Source organism: Pteropus alecto, unplaced genomic scaffold, assembly GCF_000325575.1.
Source record: "Pteropus alecto unplaced genomic scaffold, ASM32557v1 scaffold75, whole genome shotgun sequence".
Lineage (NCBI taxonomy): Eukaryota > Metazoa > Chordata > Mammalia > Chiroptera > Pteropodidae > Pteropus > Pteropus alecto.
The window spans coordinates 27,275,687-27,296,374 of record NW_006440638.1 but is presented as its reverse complement, the minus strand read 5'-3'; the positions used below and the strand labels follow the sequence as shown (position 1 = coordinate 27,296,374).

The window sequence follows — 20,688 nt, the reverse complement described above, 5'->3', positions numbered from 1 at the left end:
AGTGTTCTGTTTCCTTCCCATGTCTACTTTTCTAGTTGGAATGTAGACATGGTAGTGTGATTCTTGCAGGTGAGGGAAATGCCTTTGGCCTGGTAGAGAAAACAGAACTAGTTTGGGTCCCTGATGACTTGCAGACAGAGCCATTCAGACATTAGTGAGACAGAGACATACCTCTTTCTTGTGCTTATTATGTTATTTCTGATCTCTCTGACACACAGCAATATCTATATTATGACAAATACAGAAACATCCATCCTGTGTATTTCCACAGATTTTTCATGGCAAATTCTGGAAGAAAGCCCATTCTAATGTGGTGATTTGTCTATGCCAATACTTTTTTATTTTGGTGATTAAGAAGTGATTTATTTAGTCATGTTCTTTTTTACCTCTAAATCTAATTTCATTTTCCCTTGTCAGAGTCAGTTCCCATGTTATTAACCCATATTTAATTTTTAAAAGCACAAACATTATACTTTTGAAGATAAGCATTCCAAATGCTTCCTACCCACATTTCCTAATTGTCTCTAAGTATATGGCTGATAAAACATAGAATTATTCTGTCCCAAATAATATAGAGAAATCTTGCCCTCTCCTTCCTCATTTATCTCACTCTAAAAATTATCAGGAATTGTAAAAGCTAAATGAAGCCCAAGAAAAAAATGCTAAGATATCTACAGATGGTAGAATAACATTTATATATATGCTCTGAAGTTCTTTTGTTTTTACTTTCAAAAGCTGGTTAACTGTCTGGAATAAAATATGTCATGAAGATAATTCCATGAATAGATATAATTAATCATTATGGGCAGGTCATAAAATTTTTTTTGAGGACCTCAAGAAAGCTATGCCAAACAATGTATAGATAAATATCAATATAAATTTAACATATAATTCAGTTAAGTCACTTTACAGAATTCTATAAGACCATATGTAAATTCCAGAGTAAGACTGAGATTGATATAAACATCTGTATCTATGTCTATATCTAAGCCTATCTATCATCTATCTATCTATTATCTATTGTTCTCCTAGATTTTTAATATGGTTGATGTTTAATAAACTGTTGTGGTGTCTATCTGATATCCACTTATGAATGATAAAGGTGATAATAAAAACAATAAGAGGTGCAACTACCTTCATTGATAATCTCCTATGCCTCAGATACTAACCACTTTTTGTCTCAGTTAATTTTCCAAATAAGTGTCTTATATAGGTGACTTACAGATGGGATATCTAAAGCGTAGAGTGTTTGTATCATTGGTCAATAGAAAGTGCAGATTTATTATTTGAAGCTAAAATTGTTTACTATTGAGCCAGAACTCAAAACCACATAGAAAGTGTAGATTTATTATTTGAAGCTAAAATTGTTTACTATTGAGCCAGAACTCAAAACCACCTTATTATCCTGGATAAAATTAACCCAAACTGGTTAATTTCATTCCCAATAGATATTTTTAATTGGGAATAACTTATAATGCACAGATTTTTGTTTCAGGTTCAATAGTTTTGACAAATGTATAACTGCCAACATAATAAAGACAGCAAGCATGTCTATAGCTCCCCAAAATTCCTTTTTCAGTTAACCCACTTCCTTCAAAGGCAAGCATTGTCTTGATTTTTATCACCTCATGAGCTTTGACAGTTCAAGAATGTCATAAAAATGAATTACTCAGTATGCTCTTTTGTGTCTTGCTTCTTCTATCCATCAGTTTTTAAGATTCATCCATACTGCTGGATGTATTGATACTTAATTCCTTTTTTTTTACTGAATAGTATTCCCTTGTATGGATATAGCACAAAATATTTTTTGCTGTTAATTAACATTTGAGTCACTTTTAGTTTTAGTTATTGTGAATAAAGCTGCTAAGAGCATCTCTGTACAAGTCTTAAGTGGACACATGCTTTCTTTTTTTTTAAGTAAAGACTAGAAGTAAAGTTGCTGGGTTACAGTCAGGTATGTATTTATAAAAGCTACCAAACATTTTTCTAAAATTACTGCACCATTTTATGCTCATACCAGTGATATGAGAGTTCTACACTGTGGCAACATTGTATTGTCAGCTTTTTGTTTGTTTTTAGTTTTAGTTTTAGCCATTCTAGTGCTTATAAGGTGGCCTATCGTTGCAGTTCTATTTGGAATTTTCCTGATGATGACATTGAGTACTTTTTCAAATGCTTATTTTCCTTTTGTATGTTTCCTTTTGAAGTTTTCATTAAGTCTTTGACCTTTTATCACTAGATTTTTTAAATTGATTTGTAGGCATTCTTTATTTATGAAACACTACATATATTTTTAATTTTTTTTCTTTTTAGTCTGTGGTTTATCTTTCAGATGAGCATTACTTTTCGTTTTGACAAAGTCCAATATATCAATATTTTTTCTTTTATAATCAGTGCTTTATGTGCTATGAAATCTTTGTTTACCCTAAGATTATGCATATTCTTATGTGTTCTTTTTCCTAAAAACTTCCACTTTTTAATTTTTACAATTATATTTATTATTTTAATTAATTTTTATGTATGTTGAGAGGTAAGGTTGAAGTTCATTTACATGTATTTGTTCAAGCAACATAAGTTGAAAAGAAAGATATTTCTAACCCTATTGAATTATCTTGGTGCCTTTGTAGAAAATTAATTGACGTGTATGGCCCTATTTCTGGACTTTCTATTATATTGCATTGATTTATTTTTCTATCCTTATGCCAATGTGACATTGTGTTGATTACTGTAGCTTTATAATAGGTCTTGAAATCTGGTATTCGAATTCTCCAATCATGTTTTCCTTTTTCAAGATTGTTTTGGCTATTGTCTGTTCTACATCACTTGTATTGCCCTATAAATTTTAGAATTAGCTGTACAATCTCAACACAAGAAAACCCTTTTGGGAATTTGACTGGGATTGTAGTGAATTTATAGATCAATTGGAGAATTTATATAGTGATGTCTATCTACCAGAGAGCCTTCTTATTCAGAAACACAAGGCCCAAATAGGCCATACCTAGGACCAGTATACTCAGAAGATTTAGATCAGGCAAGAAATTAGCAGCAGAGTAGAGTCAGATATTTCTGCTCAGTTGAAGTAGTTCTTATACCTGTTTAAGTGACCATTCAGGAATTATTGTCTTAGATCTACCAAGTGATAACAGCCAAGGTGAAAGAATACATGATCCCCATTGTGGATGTGAGGTCCACCTTTCTTAGAAGCTCAATGCACTCAGGAGCCAATATCTCTTGTAACAACTTTATAGATATAGTTTCCAGGGATCCTGCAAGAGACACCCCAATGCATAAGATTCACCTCACTAAGGGAAAGTCCAAAGTTAAAGCTTTCTACCAAGAATTTATACTACCAAGCAGATGCAATGCGCTAATCTGAGGTCACATTCACCATACAGCTGATATTTCATCTTTTTCACATTTCCAGGGATGCAGAGCTAGAAAACTTTGTAGAAATCTAATAATTTTTGGTTGCTAATCAACTGTCACTATAGTCAGATGTATCCGAATTTGTTTTGAGACCAAGTTCAAGTTCTCATGAAAAAGAGAAAAGATTTTTTTAAAGATGCACTTAAAGTCTAACTAGTAATAGTAAGTCTTTCTAATTATGAAAAAGTTCTATTTCTCAGTTATTTACATTTTCTTTAATTTCTTGGCAATGTCTTCAAATTTTCAGGGTAAAATTCATATACATATTTGTTAAATTTATTACTCTGTTTTATTATTCTGATGCTATTTCAAAAGGCACTTTCAATTTAAAAAATTACAAGTAAATAATTCTATTTACTATCACTATGATTTTTATTTCCTCATGTTTTAAACCCCCAAAAACATTGCTATTATGTTTGCTTTGCCTAGTGAATTGTAATTTTAAAAAATTTAAGAGAAGAAAAAATAGTGATTCTATTCACCCATATATTTATATTTCTAATGTTCTTCATTCTTTTTCAAAATCCAAATTTTCGTTAAGTATCATTCTCCTTACACTTAAATAATTTCCTTTGTTGTTTCTTTTAGTGCATGTTTGTTGAGAATTAATTCTTCCAACTTTCGTATTTGTGAATGCTTTTAATCCATCTTCATTTTTGAAGAATACTGTATTAGTCAATAATTAGGGTTCTCCATAGAAACAGAAACAAAGTGTGTGTGTGTGTGTGTGTGTGTATGACAGAGAGAGAGAGAGAGACAGAGAAAGATTTATTGTGAGGGATTGGTTCATGCAATTATAGAGGTTAAGAAGTCCCATGATCTGTTGTCTGCAAACTAGAGACCCGAGAAAGCTGGTGATGTAATTCCAGTCCAAACCTGAAGGCCTGAGAACTAGGGGAGCCAATGTTATAAGTCCTAGTTCAAGACCAAAGGCCTGAGAACCAAGAGAGTTCAGTGGCTTAAGTCTTGGCCAAAGCCCAAAGGCCTGAGAACCAGGAGCACCAATATTTGAGGGCAGGAAAAGGTGGATATCTCAACTCAAGAAGAGAGCAAAGCCCTGCCTCCTACCTTCACCTTTTTGTTCTATTCAGTCCCTTAATTGATTGTATAATGGCAACCCACTCAGGTGAGGGCAATCTTCTTTATTTGGGGTCTACCAATCCAAATGCTAATCTCTTCTAAAAACACCCTCGCAAACACACCTAGAAATAATACTTTACCAGCTTACTGGGATCCCTTAGCCCAGTCAAGCTGACATAAAATTAACTATCTGAATATAGAATTCTAGATTTAAGGGTTTTCTTATCTCTTTTCTTCATTTCCAATTCAGCATTCTAAGGATACTTTATTGGTTCCCACAATAAGTCAGGTGTTGCTTACCAGTTTTTCCTTTTTGCTTTTCTAATGTCTCTCTTCTCTCTGCCTACTTTAAGCATTGCATTTTGTTTTGTTTTCAGTAGCGTGATCATGATGTGCCTAGATATTATTTTCTTTGTATTATCATGGCTGAGGTTCAGTAAGCTTCTTTGATCTAGAAGCTATTGTTTTTCATTATTTTCAGACATTTTTTCCATTATTTATTCCAATATATTTTCTGCCTCTTTTCATTTCTCTTCCCCTTTTGTAACTCCAAACTGCCATGTATGCAACTTGGTGTTATCCCACAGGTTATTGGGGTTTCATTCAGTTTTTTCAATCAATCTGGGCTTCAGTTAGATAATTCCTGTTTACCTTTCCTCATTGATCAAAAGATCTGTTATGTCCAACATGCTGTTAATCCCATTTGTGACTTTAAATATTGCATTTTTCAGTTCTAGATTTCCATTTAGTCATTTTTAAGTTTTATTACATTATATTCTCTCAAGAATATAATGTAATAAAAATGTTGTAATGATATAAAAATAAGAAAACCTAAGTTTTAGAGTATAGGAGACATCTTGTTATTTTTACCAGCCACCCATTCTCCCTTCTTTTGGTAGTGGTTTGTAGTTTTACTTTCAGGAGTTGCCTTTGTCCCATTTAATTTAGGCTCACACAGACTCTAAGGTAAATTGCTTGAACTTAGCTTAAGGCAATTAGTGAACTATATTCTCCTGAGCACATTGATTGGTTTAGGAATAGGTTTGTGTTCCAATCAAATCCACAGAGATGCCAAAAGAATTTCTATAGGAATCCTGGGAAAGAGCTTCTCATTCTTGTAGGATTTTAACCCAGGAGTTTGAAAAGTCTGGAATTGCTAAAAAGTCTAGTTGCTGTTATGAAATTATCAACCTCCTGAAAATGGTGCCAACTTACAATGAGAAAGAAGCCAATTGGAGTGAAGGAATGAAGAATCTTGATGAGAAGTTTGATCTCCTTGATCAAAAGTTGAGGCGTTAAGCCTCAACTTTTCCTATATTGCATGAGGCAATAAATATCATTTTACTTAAGCCAATGCAAACTGGGGATTGATACCAGTTGAGTTTAGCCCAGAGCTTTGCAAATGGCATATTATAGAATGTGTCATAAATGAGAAAAAATATACTTAGAGCTTAATTTTTCAGGCTTCCGAAAGGCCAGAAAAGGTTCACAGTCACTGGAGTCACTGGATTGGTCAGCTATAGCCACTAACAGTCTCAAAACATTACACCAGTTTGTCATAATCATATCATTATGTTCCATCTGTGCATTACTATGAAAATGTTTGGAAAGCACTGCCTTAAACAAATCATTTACTATTTCTGAACTTCATTTTTATCATTTGAAAAATTAGAAAGCTGCAAGGGTATCTTTAAAAGATTTTTATTCTATACCAGTTTATGACTCCACGTTGTCAATTTTGGCTGCAAAATTCCAATATCAAAGTCCAAAACTATATTGTACAATCGTAAGGAGAAATGGGTTATATCAACACTAAAAGAAAAAAAATGGAAAGGAATAATTAACAAATACAGAGACACTTAACACACAACCCTGGAACACACAGGGATACTAAAGATGAATTTGAATAAATATAATTCCAAAATGGATCATTTTCCTTCATCTGAAACCTAGGTGATTTCAGGTAGCAGCGGTTCTAAGAAAATACTATGTCTCAAACTCCAAAATAGATAAAGAGTCTAAAGGCCCTACCAACATTAGTTTCCATCATTTGACTAATACCAACTTTCAACAATGCATTCACATGTGCAACACAATGATCTGAAGTTGCCAACAAAAGAAAAAAGCAATGATATTCAGTCTAATACATAAGGCAAGGCATAGTTTGAATATGGACATGTCATATTCGCATTATGCTGGTAGAGACCTTACTCATTCTCTAGTCCAACTCCAGCATTTTAAAGATAAGAGAGACAATTCTAAATCTGATTATTTTATGATGAATCAAACAGGTTCTTTTGCCACATTACACTCAACCATGGTCATCTAATTTGAGATGTTTATCCATAGATCTCATATTGTGAACCTATGGGCTCCCTGGGAAGTAAACAGCACATGCTATTTCTCTGGATCATTTAGCTCTAGCCAGTCAGAGAATCATCATTTAAGTTGACATCTTTGTTTAATCTTATCCTAATGCTAAGATATATCCTGCAGGGAATCAGATAAAAAGAATTAACACAAAAAGGGGTTATAAATTAACAGCCTAGTTGGTGGTACCAGTGCCTGTTCAGTTTTCTCAGAAATAAAGACATTGTTTTCATCCCATTTTATTGAAGCTATAAAAACATTGCATAGGTAAAAACGAATTTCCACAGAGAACACAGGAAAAACAGGTGTAGCTATTGTCACTATTTACCAGCAATGCTGAGAAATTTGTTCCTAGGATATAATGACAGAGCTGAGACCCTCAAAGCTGGCAGATCTCTGAAGTGTTCTAACAACAAACACATACATCTGTGCATACATAGAAATCTGGAGATGTGCCCTGGAAAGTTGGTTAGAGGAACCATGTGACTTACTCAGTTGGCAAACCTGAAGTACCACCAGATCCTTAAATCTCCCATTTTTCATACTGATAGAAGATAAGAATGGTTTTGGAAATTTAGGATCAGTCTCTCATCTGTGGACTCCTTTATTCACTAGCTCACCCAAGTATGTAGCCTGGTGTTTAGCCAAGCATCTTCCTCATAGTAGGTAACCAAAATATATTCGATGAGTATATTTAATACAAAGTAAATAGTCTTTCCATTAACTTTTCCTTTTCCTTGTTTGACCTCAGGTTTATGAGATGGTCTTATTTCACAATTTTTAGAAATTCTTAACTTAAATTTTAAAAAGTAAGTTTCTCCATAAATAAAAAATGTCAGTTCTGCGTAGTAAATAAATTGATATGTGTAAAGCACTCAAAACTGTGTAGTACATATATAAGCAATAGTTATTCTTATCAGTGTTATCAGTATAATTATTATTATTACTATTAATATTACTGTTATTAGCATTCAAATGTTTGTAATCCACATAGACACCTTTATTTACAATCTACGTAAAATTCAAAATCAAACATTTCTGATGAAATGAAATGTGCTATGTTGTTCATTGATTAGGGCACTCTCAAATTTGAGATCAAGCAAGAAAGGTCGAAGTTAAAGAAAACTTTGGCTAAATTACATTTTACTTAATTCAACAACCATATACTATTTACTTATTTATGTGCCAGTCACTGTGCTAAGAACCATGTGAGAGAGAATGACTGAAGAAATAAGCTGGCAGGGGCAAGATTGAAATTTTCCTGAAAAGCAATGGAAAAACCAAACAGACTTTTTAATCTTATATTAACGTTACAAGTGGGAGACTTAGTTTGCTGATGGATGTTTCAAGTTTGAGGGTTGAGTGAAATACATGGTTCTTCTTACAAGCTAGACCTTCAATATGCCAACATGTAACCATATATTAGCAGCTATATAATTCTTACATTCATATTTCAGACTACATTGACAATCAGCCTTTTTGCAAACATAAAAACTATTTTAGAGGTCACAAACTATAAGTCAGTGGGTTGAATTTACTCTCAACAGACGTTTATTTGGTGCATATTAAATTGAGAACATTCAGATTTAAAAAATGTCATATCCAGACGCTTTAAATCATCGCAAGATGTGTCAATGCGGAGCCACATTCCTTCATGTTCACAATCATCTGGAGAGGAACAGTAGCTGACTTCTTTAGTAAAGTTTTGTCAGAATAAGTGTCAAGATGGCAGGCTAGGTAAAAACCAGGTTTGTCTCTTCTTAGGACCACATTAAAATTACAACCAAATTATAAAACAATCAATGTGGAGAACCACCTGAAGTCTAGCTGATAAAAACACATACATCTGAGAATATTTTTTTAAAAAGGCACATTGAAACCAGTAGGAGGGGTAGAGGCACAAAGTGGGCTGATCCCACACCTGTGCATGATGGCTGAGCACCACAAGGGACAATGTGGCTGCAGAGGCCTCTCTGAAGGAACAAGGAACCCTAACCTTACACAGGGTCTCTCCAGCACAGGGTTCCAGTTCTGGGAAGAAGAGTTCCCACAGAACATGACTGTAAAAATCAGTGGAGATTCTGGCCCTTTGGGTGAGACAGAAGGAATGTGAAACCCCAGTGGCCTTGCTTAAAGGGCCTGCAAACAGGCTCGCTCACTTGCAGACACTCACTATGGGCTCCAGTGGAGGGTCTGCAGCTCAGGAGGTGCAAGAGATATAGAGGGACAGACTGAGATATGTGGTGCCAGAGTAATGGCTAGAGAGACAGCCACCATTGCTCCACTGTTGGGTCGCCCTCTGGGGCAGTCTGCGCACAGGTGCCATCTTGCCTATGTTGAATCCTCCTCCCTTAGGACTGATTCTGAAGCTGCACTGGCCTGATGATATTGGCCAGCCCCACCCCATGTTTCCCTGAGACCCTGTCCCATTCAACCCACAAATTCCCTGTGCAGGTCTGTTGCCATGCAGCTGTCCCCGCTCACCCCTTCCAGGGACCATGTACTCCTTGCAGACAATGAACCTTAGCTTGTGTGGCCTGCACATTTCAGGGGACACATTTAGTGGTGGACCACTGGTGCCAGCATGAGCTGCAGTGTCTCTTGAGTGGACCACAGGAGTCTGAGGGCCGATTCAGACAGCAGCTGGCTTCACTGTGACCTGTGACTTTTGCAGGAGCCTGCAGACACAGCAATGACAACAATTCTGATTGGCCTGAGGGGATCTGCTCGCTCTACCCTGTGTCTCCCTGAGACCCCACACACTACCCAACCCACAAATTACCCATGGCAAGCGCATTCTCAGGTGATCATCCCCACCCTGTGCTTTTCTTGGGCCGCAAATTTGTCAGCAAACAACAACATTCAGCTTGTGTGGCCCACACATGGCCTGTGCATCCTGGGAAAGACTTTTGGTGGCAGGGCACAAGCCCTGCCTGAGCTATACTATTTCTTGAATGAATTTCAGGTATCTGTGGGCTCAAGGCAGGAAGCGGCTGACCTTGCTGCAATCTGAGACTTTTACAGGAAACCACAGAGACAGCTCTAGCATGAAAATTGATACTGTATTGGCCAGGGGAAATCTGCACACTATACCCCGGTGACTCCTTAGGACCCTGCACCACCCAACTCATGTATCACCCAAAGGCTCTTCCACCTGCAAAGTCTTACAGGTGGCTGGAAGGCAGCTTCAGGCCTTGCGGTACACTGGTTCTTTTGCTAAGCTACCCTGGGCTCAATACTGGGGGTAACCATCTCAGCTTGTAGCATTTTCTCTTCCACTTGATTTCAGATTCATCATAGGCAGCAACCATCCACAGATAACTTTGTAGCTCCCACCAGGTACCCCCAAGCAATGAAAGGCAGTAGCTAACCTTGGCCAACTTGGGAGCCCTTCCCAAGTGGCCACAGAACCAACACACCCAGAATCTGGTGCCAGGACATACAGAGCAACACCTGACTAACTCCATATGCGGCAGTCTCAAAGGATGTTCTCAACATGAGCCTGCCGGGGCGCATTTCACTCCAAGGTCTCAACCCCCACACAACAACTCATACCCTGTGGGGGTGGCCAATTCCAAAGCCAGTCAGTTCCAGAGTCAATCCCATACAATGACATGCTAACAGCAATAAACGCTTAGCTATAACGAACACACACAACCCATACAAAGAACACACCCAGAGCCCCTGGCACAGGTGATTAGGGAGACTGCGCCAGTGGGCCACACAAGACACCTACTACATAATGCCATCAAGCCAAGGCTGGGAGATGAAACAAATTTTCCTAGCACACAGAAACAAACACAGAGAAAAAACTAAAATGAGAAAACAAAGAAACATGTTACAAATGAAACAACAGGAATAAACTCCAAAAAAAAAAAAAAAAAAAAACTAAACAAAATGGAGGCAAGCAACCTACCAGAATCGGAGTTCAAAAGAATGGTTAAAGGATGCTCAATTAACTTAGGGAGAGAATAGATGATCTCTCCCTAAGTTAACTTTAACAAAGAGATAGTAAGTATAAAAAAGGGACATAGAGATCATAAAAAAGAACAGTCAGAAATAAAGATTATAATAACTGAAATGAAGAATACACTAGAAAGAATCAACAGTAGATTAGATGAAACAGAGATTGAATGAACAGTTGGAAGACAAGGTAGCAGAAAACACCCAGTTGGAACAGCAAAAAGAAGAAAAAGAATTTAAAAAAATGAAAGTTTAAGAAATATCTGGGATAACATCAAGTATACCAACATTGCATCCTAGGAGCACCAGATGGAGAAGAGAGAGAGCAAGGAATTGGTAAACTATTTGAAGACATAATGACAGAAAACTCACTAACCTGGCAAAAGAATTAGACATACAAGTCCAAGAACCACAAAGAATCACAAACAAGAGGAACCCAAACAGACCCACACCAAGACACACCATAATTAAAATGCCAGAAGTTAATGACAAAGAGCGAGAATCTCAAAAGCAACAAGAGAATAGCAGATAATTACTTACAAGGGTGCTGCCATAAGAATATCAGATGATTTTTCAACAGAAACTTTGCAGGCCAGAAGGGATTGGCAAGAAATATTCAAAGTAATGGAAAACAAAAAACCTACAACCAAGAATACTCTACCCAGCAAGGCTATCAATGAAAATGGAAGGTGAAATAGAGCTCCCCAGTCAGGAAAAAGCTAAAGAAATCCATCACCAACAAGCCAATATTACAAGAAATGTTAAAGGGACTTTCATAAAAAAAAAAAAGGGGGGGACTCCATAAATATGAATAATAAAATGGCGATAACTATGTACCTATTAGTAACCACTTTACATGTAAATGGATTAAGTGGTCCGATCACAAGACAAAGGGTAGCTGAATGGATAAGAAAACAAGACCCATGCATATGCTAACTGCAAGAGACCCACTTAAGATCAAATGACACACACACTGAGAGTAAAGGGAATGAAAAAAGATATTTCATGCAAATGGAAATGAAAAAAATTGGGGTAGCAATAATTGTATCAGACACAATAGACTTTAAAACAAAAACTGTAATAAGAGACAAAGAAAGGCATTGCATAATGATAAAGGGATAGATAAACAAGAGGACAGAACCCTAGTAAACATACACACATCCACACAGAAGCACCTACATATATAAAGCAATTATATACTTACATAAAGGGAGAGATAGATAGCAATACACTCATAGTAGGATACTTTAACATCCTATTGAAACCAATAGACAGATATTCCAGACAGAAAATCAAAAAGAAAATAGCAGCCTTAAATGATACACTAGATCAGATAGATTTAACTGATATTTTCAGAGTGTTTCACCCCAAGGCAGCAGAATATACATTCTTCTGAACTGCATATGGAACATTTTCCAGGATAGACCACATGGTAGGCTACAAAACAAGTATCAATAAATTTAAGAGACTAAAATTATATCAAACATTTTGTCCAACCACAATGATATAAAACTAGAAATCAACTATAAGAAAAAAACTGGAAAATACACAAACACATGGAGGCTAAAAACATGCCACTAAACAATGAATGGTTAAAAAGTGAGATAAAAGAGAAATTGAAAGATACCTAGAGACAAATGAAAATGAAAACACAATGACTCAAAATCCATGAGACACAATGAAAGCAGTCCTAAGAGAGAAATTCATACCAAAATAGGCCTATCTCAAGAAATTAAAAAAAAAAAAAAATCTCAAATAAACAACCTAAAAGTACACTTAAAAGAACTAGAAAAAGAATAGCAAACAAAACTGAAAGTAAGTAGAAAGAAGAAAATAATAAAGATTGGAGCAGCAATAAATGAAATAGAGTCTTGAAAAACAATATAAAAGGTCAATGAAACAAGAGCTGGTTCTTTGAAAGGATAAATAAAATTAATGAACCTTTAACCAGACTCATCAAGAAAAAAAGACCAAATAAATAAAATCAGAAATGAAAGAGAAGAAGTAACTGTGGATTCCACAGAAATACAAAAGATTATAAGAAAACACTGCTAGCAATTATATGCCAACAAATTGGACAATCTGGAAAAAAAAAATGGATACATTCCTAGGAACATATAATCTCCCAAGACTAAGTCAAGAAGAAAGAAAATCTGAACTGTCTGATTACCACCAATGAAATCGAATTGGTAATCAAAAAACTCCCAAAAAACAAAAGTCTTGGACCAGATGGCTTTATAGGTGAATTTTACCAAACATTCGAAGAACTAACAACTATTCTTTTCAAAATATTCCAAAAAATTGAAGAGGAAGGAAGTCTCCCTAATCCTTTTTACTAGGCCACCATTGTCCTGATTCCAAACCCAGACAAAGGTATAACAAAAAAAGAAACCTATAGGTCAATATCCCTGATGAACATTGATACAAAAACCTTCGACACAATATTAGCAACCAAATTAAGCAATACATTAAAAATATCATACACTATGATCAAGTTGTATTTATTCCTGTGATGCAAGGTTAATTCAATATCTGTAAATCAATTAATATGATGCATCGCATTAACAAGTTAAAAGGTAAAAATCATATGATCATATCAATAGATACAGAAAAAGCGTTCAACAAAATCCAGCATCCGTTTTATGTTAAAAACTCTCAGCAAAGTGGGAATAGAGGGAACATATCTTAACATAATAAAGGCCATATATGACAAATATACAGCTAACATCATACTTAATGGGGAAAAGCATTTTCCTTAAGATCGGGAACAAGACAAAGATGCCCACTTTTACCACTTCTATTCAACATTGCATTGGAAGTTGTGGCTACAGCAATCAGACAAGAAAGAGAAATAAAAGGCATTCAAATTGGAAAGCAAGAAGTAAAAGTGTCATTATTTGTAGATGACATGATATAGAGAACCAAAAAACTGTTAGAACTAATCAATGAATTCAGCAAAGTAGCAGGATATAAAATTAATATTCAGAAGTTGGCTGCATTTTTATACACCAATGATGAACTTAGAAAGAAAAATTAAAAAAACAATCCCATTTACAATTGCATCAAAAACAATAAAGTACCTAGGAATCAAATTAACCAAAGAAGTAAAAGACCTGTTCTTGAAAAATCATGTCATTGAAAAAAGAAATTGAAGAAGATACAAATAAATAAAAGCATATATTTTGCTCATAAGTCGGAAGAATCAACATTGTTAAAATGTCCATTTTACCCAAAGCAATCTATAGATTTAATGCAATCCCTATCAAAAAACCAATGGCATTTTTCAGAGAACTAGAGCAAATGATCCAAAAATTTATATGGAACCATAAAAGATTCCGAATAGCCGCAGCAATCTTGAGAATGAACACAAGTAGGAGGTGTCACACAACCTGATATCAAACTATACTATAAGTCTAGAGTAATCAAAACAACATGATACTGGCATAAAAACAGATCATAATAGTGAGCCAAGAAATAAATCTACATTTATATGGTGGTTTAATCTATGACAAAGGAGGCAAGAATATACAATGAGGTAAAGATGATTCCTTCAACAAATGATGTTGGAAAAACTGGACAGATATATGCAAAAAAGAAAAGAAAAAGAAGAAACTGGACCACCTTCTTAGACCATATACAAAAATAGACTCAAAATGGATTAAAGACTTAGATGTAAGACCTGAAACCATAAAACTTCTAGAAGAAAACATAGGCAGTAAACTCTCCATTATTGCTATTAATGATTTTTTTTCTAACATATCTCCTGGGGCAAGGGAAACAAAAGAAAAAATAAATAGGACTACATAAAACTAAAAAGTTTTTGCACAGCAAAAGAAACCAACTAAACAAAAAAACAACCTATAGAATGGGAGAAGATACCTATGATACATCTGATAATGGGTTAATATCAAAAATTTATAAAGAACTCATACAATCCAACAACAACAAAAAAAACAAACACTCCAATTAAAAAATAATCAGAAGACCTGAATAGGTGTCTCTCCAAAGAAGATATACAGATGGTCAATAGACATATAAAAAGATGCCCAAGATCACTAATTTTTAGAGAAATACAAATTAAAACCACAATGAGATATCAGCTCACACCTGTCAGAATATCTATCATCAATAAATCAAAAAATAAGTGTTGGCAAGGATGTGGAGAAAAGGGAACCCTCATACACTGTTGGTGAGATTTCAAAATGGTACACACACTCTGGAAAATAGTTAGGAGTTTCCTCAAAAAATTAAAACTAGAACTACCCTTTGACCCAATAATTGCACTTCTGGATATTTTTTCAAAGAAAACAAAAATGCTAATTTGTAAAGATCTATGCAACCCTATGTTCACTGAAGTGCTATTCATAGTAGCCAAGATATACCTAAACATCCATCAACAGATGACTGGATAAAGAAGTTATGGTTCATATATACAGTGGAATATTACTCAGCCATAAAAAATGAAATTCTACCATTTGCAACCACATGGATAGACCTAGAGGTTATTATGTTGAGTGAAATTAGAGAAAAATAATACCACATCATTTCACTTATATGCAGAATCTAAGAAACAAAAGTAACAAAGTAAATGAAAACAGACTCACAGATATAGAGGACAATCTGGTGACTGCCAGAGGGAAGAGGGGTTGGGGTATGGGGCTGGGAGAAAAAGGTGAAGGGATGAAGAAGTACAAATTAGTAGTTACAAAAATCTCAGGGACATAGAGTACAGCATAGGGAATATAGTCAATGGTACTGTAATGGCTACGTGTAGAGCCAGATTGGTGATAGAGTAAATGGGGGAATCACTTCATAAACTATATAAATATCTAGCCAATTTACTGTGTGTCTGAAACAAATATGAAATTTAAAAAAAAGAAAAAGTTTGTCTTCTCCAGGGTATCAGAGTACCTCTACTTACCCCATGACAGTACATGCACTTAGTTCAGTTCCTCACATTATTTGTGAGGCATTGGAGTGTCTGGCCTCTGCCCTATATCCATAGATTTCTAAAATACTCCTGGATGATTATGATGCACTATGATGTTAATGAAGCTTTAGTTCAAGGCCCCTCTCTAGTACAACTCCCTGCAAGGCCCTGTACACACACACACACACACACACACACACACACACGCATGTACACACACACACATTTTATTTTAGAGGCCTCCCACCACACTGAATAAGTTTCAGTCTTATACCACCTAGATCTGTCTATGTTGTCGTTGATAAAATGCCAAAGCAGAATGAAATCAAATCATAAGAAAAATAAAATGAAACATACATGATAGATTGCTGCCACTTCTAACTCATTGAAATCTTATGGAAATCCACTGGGGATAGTAGATATCTGCTATTGTTGGACATTATCTCCAGTATGGTATGGAAAATTAATTGATAAAAATGAAAAGTGCCTTAAGGATGCTCTTAGGATGCTTGTTAAAATCTGGGAGATTGCTTGCAGCCAAAAGTAATTGAAAATGTGATCGAAAGTTACAGCCAGACTACTCGGTACAGTGTGTGATGCTCTGATTTCAGAAGGGCAGAACTAACTTGTGAATTAAAGCCTGAGAGAAAACCCTGGGGCTGAAAGTAGCAGTGCAAAGCATTAACCCCTGTGTTTCTTGCTCCCAGACCTCTGCTTTAGAAACCCAGTTAAATAAGCAGTGTCTTTTGAGAGTCTTCAGGAAAATTTCACAGACCAAATATGTCTCCCTCCTCCCATTGTGTCCAGCCCTTAAAGTATGTTCTTAAGAGATGGTGGTAGTGAGTTAGGGACAATTAGGAGGGTCTCTGCAGGAACTGCAAGTTGTAGGAATGGGGAGCCTAACCTGAGTTGAAATAGAAGGTGAAATATCAGGAAGACTCATCCCCAGTTGAGCTCCACAAAATTTAGAAATCAAGCCAAACCAGGAAGAAGCCAGAATGAAGACAAACCTTATATAAGACAGTAACATAGACTCTAGATCAGAGGTTCAGCAAACCGTTGTTCCCAGGCCATTTGCCTGTCTTTGTAAATGAAGTTTTAATGTAACAGCCACACCCATCCATTTAGGCTGTTTTTGCATTACAAAAGCAGATGTGAATAGTTGTAACAGAAGTTGTATGGTCCTTTGAGAAAAAGTTTCCACATGCAGACTCCACATGCAGATAAGTGGCTTGAATTTGGACAGCTAGGAGAAGGGACAGTGATAGGAGAACACTTATTTGAGAGCCTGTTATAATGTGGGTAATGTGCTACATGCCTGATATAAGTTACTCATTTCAAACTCACACTTGCTTCATAAGGTAGAAGGGATTAGTCATATTTAATAGATGAGCAAACTATGGCATCAAGAAGAACAGCTTCCCATAGCCTTCTAGAGGATAACCAATAAGTCAGGTCTGTCTTTTTCCAAATGTCCTTACTGCATCTCAGTGTGACTCTGCCTTAGAAAGGTGAGCATGAGTTGTAAAGGGTCTAGGAGAAGGGAACATGAGTAGTATTGAGCAAATTTCTACCTTGTCATTGAATACGTCAAAATGCTTTAGGCAATTGAGTCAACAATTGTTTACTGAGTTTCTTCTGTGTGCCAAACCTGACTGGAAGCAATAAAGGTGAAGTAGTGAACAAAGCAGAAAATACCCCTGCTCTAATGTCAGATGGTGATAAGTGAAGAAAGTAAAACAATGGAACGTGGTTGAGAGTTCTGCAGGGTCAATTTTAAACAATGAAGGCTTCTCTCAGAAGGTGGATTAAACTTTGGACTGAGCGAAGAGAAGTATCCACAAGGATCTGGACTTATTTCCATGCAAAGAAAATAGCAAACATGATGAACTTAAAGCAGAATGACTGAGGAGCAACAAGAAAGTAAGTATGGCGTGCTGCAAAAAGGGATGAAGAATGGGAGCTGAAGTCAGGGAGAAAGGCACAGAAGTTCCGATGCAATGTAAGTTTCAATGAGAAGGATTATTTATACTGATGGTCACATAACTTGAAGAGTGCTGTTATTGATATCATTTTGATCAAATCCATGGTAGGTGAAATAAATCCCTTAAATCTGTGGGATTGGATTTTGAAAGAAGATATGGGGTTTTGTGTGTTTCTACCATCTGATGTAGGCCCAAAAGCAAAGGACAAGAAAAATAGTAATTATTAAGAATAATTAACCTTCTACTAAGATATTCTGTAGGATTTCCAAAGCATCTAATAGTAAGGACTACTTAACGTGGCATGTTTCCTAAGGTGACTGCTAAACATCAACATCAGAAGGGGATAGGAGACAAGAGAAATGCTAAAAGAAAAAGAACATGGGCTTCAGGCTTGTGCTCAAATTCTAGCACTGCCACTTGATGTCTGAGTGACATGGTACAGGGCAGCTCTTCTAAGCTTCGGTTTCCTCATCTGTGAATGCAAATAAGATTCTTTCCTCTGAATTTTATTGATAACCAAACGAGTTAACTTTGGTCTTCACAAGATTGCACATCAAGAAGCATTCAATAATTTCTTTCTTTCCTTCTTTCTTCTTTCTTTCTTTCTTTCTCTTTCTTTCTTTCTTTCTTTCTTTCTTTCGTTCGTTCGTTCGTTCTTTCTTCCTTCCTTCCTTCCTTCCTTCCTTCCTCTTTCTTTCTTTCTTTCTTTCTTTCTTTCGTTCGTTCGTTCGTTCTTTCTTCCTTCCTTCCTTCCTTCCTTCCTTCCTCTTTCTTTCTTTCTTTCTTTCTTTCTTTCGTTCGTTCGTTCGTTCTTTCTTCCTTCCTTCCTTCCTTCCTTCCTTCCTCTTTCTTTCTTTCTTTCTTTCTTTCTTTCGTTCGTTCGTTCGTTCTTTCTTCCTTCCTTCCTTCCTTCCTTCCTTCCTCTTTCTTTCTTTCTTTCTTTCTTTCTTTCGTTCGTTCGTTCGTTCTTTCTTCCTTCCTTCCTTCCTTCCTTCCTTCCTCTTTCTTTCTTTCTTTCTTTCTTTCTTTCGTTCGTTCGTTCGTTCTTTCTTCCTTCCTTCCTTCCTTCCTTCCTTCCTCTTTCTTTCTTTCTTTCTTTCTTTCTTTCGTTCGTTCGTTCGTTCTTTCTTCCTTCCTTCCTTCCTTCCTTCCTTCCTCTTTCTTTCTTTCTTTCTTTCTTTCTTTCTAAATTTGATAGCATCACTATATTGGTTGACTGAAAAGTAAAAGTAAAAGGAACAGAGCCTCCCATTTCAGATAGCTACTGTTGTGTAACAAACTATCCCCCAAAGCAAAGTGGTTTGAAACGTGATGCACACATTGTTATTCAGTAATCTACAGGTGGTCCTGATGATCTGAGATCTGGGCTGGGCTTGGCTGATCTTTTAGGCCTGGATCATGGGTCTGTAGTCAGCTGGGTCAGAGGCTGGGTCTGGGTTCTAGAAAAGGTATCATTCACATGTCTGGTGATTGGCTGGCTCTTGGCCATGAAAAGTGGATCTCTTATTGTGCACCAGGCTAGCCTGAGCTTGTTGCCATGGCACCTGGGAAGGGTTCAAAGACAGAAAGTAGAAGTAAGCAAGGCCTCTGGAGCTAGATTAAAAAGTGGAATATTGTCTATTTCTACCACATTCTAGTGGTCAAAGCAAGTCACAGGATAGTCCATAATCAAGCACTAGAGAAAAACTCTATCTCTTAATAAAAGTTATTGTCAAGTCACATTGCATAGGGCATGGATATAGGAAGGCATGAAAACTTATAGTCAATCTATCACATCTCCTTCTTTTAAAAAAGGAAACAACAATATTTTTTTTCATGTTTGTTTTAGACATAAAGTGAGACAAAATATTGAAAAGATTTAGAACACTGTTTGGCGCAACCTAGGTACCCAATAAATATTGATGCCTTTGCTGTATTAATCTAATTTGTATATTATAAGTCTAGAAAATATTTTTTTTCACGGGTTGCATTTTTTCTTTCAAAAAAATGTAAACTCCAGATAGACTTAATTTTATGTGAAAAATAAATTATATATGTTATACTCTTTGCACCCAGTTTAAAAATAATAAATATTATCTGTGCAGGCATCTCAAAAACAGTATGTTTCCAGTGTGAATTGAACGCCTTTGCATCTTTTCTACAACATGTAGAAGCAAGATATAGATGCATGATGAGGGTTTTGTTGCCAGTTGCTGTGCAGGATCTGCTTGATGGCTTAGGTGAAATGTCTGGAGGTGTAGGTGAGACTCTGTACCATCATAATTCTTGAGGGTTGGAGACAAAGCCCGGTTCATATTTAAGCATGATGGGGAGACCAGGAGTGCTTATCGGTACCATAGAATCAACATAGGTGGTGGCCAAATTACTAGGATAAATAGATCTCTTCAGAGAAGTTTAAGAAGCAAAAGGCTCTGTGCCCAACCATGCACAGAAAATGCAGTGCCAAATGTAATGAGTGATTTGGCCTATGTACCAAGATCTGAAAAATTCTATTTACAGAAAAGCAGAAAATTGCAGAGGCACAGTGCATGAAGGACTATGTACAAATACTCAGGACATTCATGTGTAAATATAAAGAAAAGAAAGCACAGGCTGTTCCTGATGTTTATTGTGTGGTTGGTTAGTGCTAACTTGCAAGATACATAGGTTTAAAGTAAAAAGTTTTAAAATCTGGTTTTGCTAACATCAAGACTGAGAACTTTATTCTGATGAGGGAATTGCTTAGATAATAACTAGGTATCAAAATGGCTCTACAGAGGGGTGAAAATAAGTAAATATAGAGTTCAGTCTCATTACAGGCAACAGAAAAATACATGAACATCATATTGCGGAGGCCTGTCCTAAAATGGGTCAAAGAAAAAATTTAATGAGCTTAAGAAGAGAATCTTTGAAATGGCACCTTTCAAGAATATTTAGTAGTAACTCAAAACTTTA

At 36.0% G+C, this 20,688-nt stretch overlaps 1 protein-coding gene across 4 annotated transcripts in view; it reads right to left on the bottom strand.

The window, feature by feature from the left end:
- GRM7 (glutamate metabotropic receptor 7) overlaps nt 1-20,688 on the bottom strand; it is a 769,756-nt gene that overhangs the window by 419,433 nt on the left and 329,635 nt on the right. The window lies entirely within an intron of this gene.